Raw genomic sequence first — 6,000 nt, 5'->3', positions numbered from 1 at the left:
AGGGGAGTAGAAAGCCTCATCTTTCTCCCGCTGAACAGCTGGTAGTTTCAAACTGCTGACCTGAGGTTTGCAGCCTGATTTGTAACCACTACACTATCATGACTCCTTGGGTGGCTTCAAATTGCCAACTTGTTGATTAGCGGCTGGGTGATGAACCTTTGAACCAATGTAAATTGCATGTAACTGAAAAGGTGAGTGGCAGGATTGAGCTTCCTAAAGCTAGGTATAAAATTTTCCCATAATAAAAAAATCCAGTTGCCCTAGAGTTGACTCCAACTCATGGTGAGCCTATGTGTGTTGGCATAGAACTGTAGGTGCCCTATAGGGTTTTCAGTGGCTGACTTGTCAGTGATAGTTAGGTGGCTGGACCTCTCTTCTAACACATCGCTGGGTGAACTTGAAACACCAACCTTTGAGTAGCAGTTGGGTTCTTCTAAGAGGCACTTTTAGTTTAAACAAGAAGGACTTTATTGATTCATATAACTGGTATGGTCTCCTCTTTCTGCCTTATTTGTGGCACTGTGGAGTAATGTGCCAGACTGCAAAGTCATTTGAACTACATATAAGGTCAGTGGTTCAAGCTCATCAGTCACTCCTTGGAAACCCTATACAGGGTTGCTATGGGTCACAACCGACTCAATGGCACTTAACAACAACATTCTCAGCTAAGTGAGTTAACTGAGTTAGCATTTACCCCACCTAGGGACTACTGAGGAATGTAAAATTTTTAATTCTGACAGAAAAGTTTAGATAAGATTTCAGGAAGGAGTTGGTTGCAACGAGAGTTTTTGTTGTTGTTGTTGGGTGCCATCAAGTCTGTACTGACTCATAGCGACCTTATGCACAGCAGAACACTAACACTGCCTGATCCTGGGCCAACCTCACTACTGTTGCCGCTCTTGAGCCCATTGATGCTGCCACTTTGCCAATCCATCTCGCTGGGGGTCTTCCTTTTTCTCTGATCCTCCACCTTACCAAACATGATATCCTTTCCAGTGACTGGTCCCTCCTGACAATATGTCCCAAGTATGAGAGACGTAGTTTGGCCATCCTGGCCTCCAAGGAGCACTCTGGCTGCACTTCTTCAAAAATGGATTTATTGGTTCTTTTGGCAGCCCATGGCACTTTCAATATTCTCCTCCAACACCATAATTCAAAAGTATAATTCATTTATGGTCTTCCTTATTCACTGCCCAGCTTTCACACGAGGTTATTGAAAATACCATGGCTTGGGTCAGGCGCACCTTAGTCTGTAAGCTGACATCTTTGCTCTTCAACACTTTAAAAGAGCTTTTTAGTTTGAGGGAAATACATGAGAAGACAAGTGCTAGAGGCACTGTAGGTTAAGCACTGGACTCTAACCTCAAGGTCAGCAGTTCAAACCCATCAGCTCTTTCTTGGGAGAAAGATGATACTTTCTGCTCTCATAAAGATTTATAGCTTCAAAAATCCTATAAAGGGTCACTATAAATTGGAACTGACTTGATGGCACCTAAAAAACATAAGACATGAGAAAGGTACAGAAGAATATTTAGGTAAGACCCTAAATATCTTCTCATTATAAAAAGACTAGTATGACAGAAAATAAAAGAAGAAATTGACAAAATGTATACTATACATAACTTTTATGAGAAAGAAATATGAAAAGCGGTGAGGCATTTTGTATTCCCTATGACCTTACTTTCCTTAATCTTAATTCTAGTAATTTAATCCTAACACTGGCCTCACAGTCTTTCTATGAATTAATGCAATTCTGGTAAAAACGTTCCATTTTGATTTCCTCCCCAAAGCACTATACTCTGTATGTTTTCTTTTTCTTTTACGCACTCAGCTCCCATGTACTTATTTGATACTTAGGGTGGTGTTGTGTGCACTTGACTAGTAATGGCACTTAACAACAACAACAGCTAACCAAAAGATTGACAGTTCAATCCACTACTGAAGAAAGTCCTGGTGATCTGTTTCTGTTAAGATTATAGACAAGAAAAGCTTATGAGGTGATTCTGTTCTGTAGCACACAGGGTCCTGAGTCCAAAAATGACGAGAAAAACAGATTTGTTTGATTGCTGTTTTTCGGTATGTGAATACATGTTTGTTTTTATTGTTTTTGAAGAGATAAGCAGCAACTTTAATGATTTGTTAGTCACATAAAGAGTTTTATTCCTATTTTCTTAAGCTTAACTCCTGAGTTAGAAAATGATTTATTAAAGAGATTGGTTTAGGAATGAAGGGCAGATGTAGAAACGCAATTAGTAATTATTTTCAAAACCTAAGGAGACCCTTCTCTTTTGAATTTAGAAAAGATCACTTCTAGAAGTTTGTCTCCTGTCAACAGCTTTGTTACTAAATAGGTTTGAGTATGGGTCAGAATTGACTCAATAATTGTAACAAGTTTGGATTTGTGGGTTTTGCTCCAATATCAATTTGTAATAAATTAGAGTATTTCCGTATTTGAACTTTGCATATTGACCATTATGGATAATATTATTTTAGGCAGTTTGGAATGAATTAAACAATGTTGTTGTTGTTGTTAAGTGTCACTAAGTCGATTCCTACTCAGCAACTCTGTATATGGTTCCCAAGGAGTGGCTGGTGGGTTTGAACCATCAACTTTGCAGTTCAAACTGACCTTTCAGTCCAGTGCTTACCCTACAGTGCCATACCAGGACTCCTTAACAATATTAATTGCTATATGCTAACTTCTGGGTTGGTGGTTCAAACTCACCAACTATTCCTTGTAAACCCTGTACAGAGTCACTGTGAGTCAAAGGCAATATACGTGATTGGAATGACATCATCTATTGATACATCTAAAAGATACATCTTGTCTCAACCAAACTTTTCCTTGAATACTTAAAATATAATATTTACTTACATAAGCCATACCATGCATCCTTCTCACTATTTGAAAAAAGAGATTGAACATAAAGAACTAATAAATATGAGGGATTTCTTCTAATAAATGCATTATACAGAGTCAACTGTTTTGAAAAATGAAATATTAAGGTCATCTTATTGCACTTTCATTTTCATTTGACCTATTCAGTGTTCCTTCATTTATAAAATCCTACTGAGAAAAGCAATCTGGTATAATTTTAATTGTACTCAAATTATTTTAGTTTCAATTGAACAAAGAGAATGCTGTATTTGAACATTGCTTTAAAATTCAGTCAATATTGATAAATAATTATTGAGTTTACTTGTTAGAACCTAGTTTGAGGACCAATAAAGTCCCAATTTTTAATATACATAGTATTTTTAAATCAACAGTGATCTTTACTTCCTTTTTCAGGACTCTTTTTTCTTCTCAGGATAATGCCTGGCACATAGCAGTCACTAGGGGAATGCTTTATGAATGAGAGAGGGAGCAGTAAGTGTTCATTAGCAACTATGTGTTCATTAGTGAGTCTCCTCTCTCATGCAAGATACTCCATTAGTGAACACCTGACTACCTTTCTCCTGTGGAATCTCAGCCACCACCTACCCACCCACTACCAGCAAGTTGATTTTGTCTAATAATGACCCTGGACAAGGTTTCTGAGGCTGTAAATCTTTATGAAAGCAGAAATGCCATCTTGTCCCTGAGAAGCAACTAATGGGTTTGAACTGCTGACTTTGCTGTTAGCAGTCTATTGCTTATCCGACAGCATCATAGGGCCAAGAATTGGAAACAAGAAAGGTAGACATATTGTAGCAAAAGGAGGGGAGAGGCTGACTTTGCAGTCCAGGAGCAGAGATCCCTGGGACCATTAAAGGAGAAGAATGGGATGTGTGGGATCCTACCCAGAGAAACAGTGATGCCAGAAATGCAGACAAAGATGATGACATGGAGAGATGGAGTGGCTGGGAACTCTAGACTCAGAGAGGGAGAGGGGCTGTGTGCTGACGACCGGAGGGCAGGCTTGTAGTGCATACCCTTTGGTTGGCTGATGATGCATGGAGGGGACTGTAACCATAGCATTGAAATGATATACGATAGGATGAATGTGAAGCAAATGTTCTTCCATGTAAACTATCACAAAATTCACAATAAAACATAAAAAAAAAAAAAGAGTTATAAATTCTTGATGGCAGAATTTCCCCCTCAAAACTCCTCAAATATTATATCCTTGTTTCTGGTGTTTAGTGATATAGAAGGAGTTTGCTGTTACCCTAACATTTTTTCCTTTGTTTATAAACTTTATTTTGTACCTCCTGGTTGCAGTTAAGACTTATCTTTACCACAGGCACTTCAAAAATTTCACTTGGCTAAAGAGGTATTAGAGTATTTTACCTAATATATGCACAGGTTTAAATTATTTAGCTGAGATAAACTGACTTTTTAAAAATCCTTTATTATTTGTATTCTACGTTGCTGTATTTTGTGTGTGTATGTTCATATGTAAATTAATATTTTTCTCTTAGTACACTAAAAAAATTTTTAAATATTGGAAAGCAGTAGAGGATGTGCTGAAGTCATGGCTTCAAAAGCAGTACAAGTGTCTTCTCATGACTGTGACTGCTGGCCACCCCACAGATTTCTTCTCCTTAAATGATTTTATCCTGGCTTCCACATGGGTCTAGGAAAAAAGGTGTCTATAGTCAATTACAAGGAACTCTGGTAATGTAGTGATTACGAATCAGGCTGCGAACCTCAAGGTCAGCAGTTTGAAACTACCATCTGTTCTGTGGGAGAAAGATGAAACTTTCTACTCTGTAAAGATTTACAGTCTCAGAAACCCTGTACAGGGTTGCTATGAGTCAGAATTGACTCCATGGCACATCCACCAACCACCATAGTCAATAACATTTGAAAATGCCCTATGCAGTAACCACCTCTTAGAGATTCATTATGCATTGCTCTTTCCTAGAAACACTGAACTATTACTACAGGAAAGAAGTATAGTTTAACTCAGCTGAAATGTTTTATTTGACCGTGTTGCTGTTAGGTGTCATAAGGTTGGTTCTGACTCATAGCAACCTATGTACAACAGAATAAAATACTGCCTGATTCTGTGCCATCCTCGTAATTCTTGCTATGCGTGAGTTCATTGTTGCAACCACTATGTCAATCCATTTTGTTCAGGGTCTTTCTCTATATTAAATGACCCTTCACTTTTTGAAGCATGATGTCCTTCTCCAGGGACTAGAGCCTCCTGATGATGTACCCAAAGTTTGTACGATGAAGTCTTGCCATCCTTCGTTCTAAGGAACATTGTGCGAGTACGTCTTTCAAGACAGATTTGTACATTTTCTGGCAGTCCTTTAGAAGTCCTGGTGGTGCTATAGGATGAGAACTGGACAGCTAACTTCCACGTTAGCAGTTCAAACCCACCAGCCACTCCTTTGGAGAAATATGAGCATTTCTATTTCCCAAGAAGATTTACAACCTCAGAAACTTTATACATTGTTAACTATGAATCAGAATTGACTCAATGGCAGTTGGTTTGGTTTTGTTTTTTCGTCTGCCAGTCCATAGTACTGGCAATACTTTTTGCCAAGGCCATAATTAAAGAGCATCCATTCTTCTCCAATCTCCTTTATTCATTGTCTAGTTTTTGCATGGATAAAGTGATTTGAAAATACCATGGTTTGAGTCAAATTCATCTTAGTCCTCAAAGTGACATCTTTGCTTTTTAACATTAAAAAAAACTTTTTTTTTTTTTTTTTTTTTTTGCAGCTGATTTGCCCAAAGCATATTCTTGACTGCTGCTTCCATGGGCAGTGATTATGGATTTAAGGGAAATCCTTGACAACTTCCATATTTTCTGTGTTTATCATGATGCTTTCTAGCAACCTAGTTGTATTTTATGTTTGTTGTGTTAAGGTGTAATTATATTGATAGTTGTAGTTTTTGAAGTTCATCAGTAAGTGCTTCAAGTCCCCTTTGCTTTCAGCACCCAAGGTTGTGTCATCTGCATGTTGTTAATAAGCCTTCTTCCAATCCTAATGTATTCTTCTTCATGTAGCCCAGTTTCTTGGATTATTTGCTCATCATACAGATTTCAGTGTAGAAAGATA

The sequence above is a fragment of the Chrysochloris asiatica genome, unplaced genomic scaffold (assembly GCF_000296735.1).
Source record: "Chrysochloris asiatica unplaced genomic scaffold, ChrAsi1.0 scaffold00077, whole genome shotgun sequence".
Taxonomy (NCBI): Eukaryota; Metazoa; Chordata; class Mammalia; order Afrosoricida; family Chrysochloridae; genus Chrysochloris; species Chrysochloris asiatica.
The sequence above is the reverse complement of the archived record's forward strand: the minus strand, read 5'-3'. Positions refer to the sequence as shown.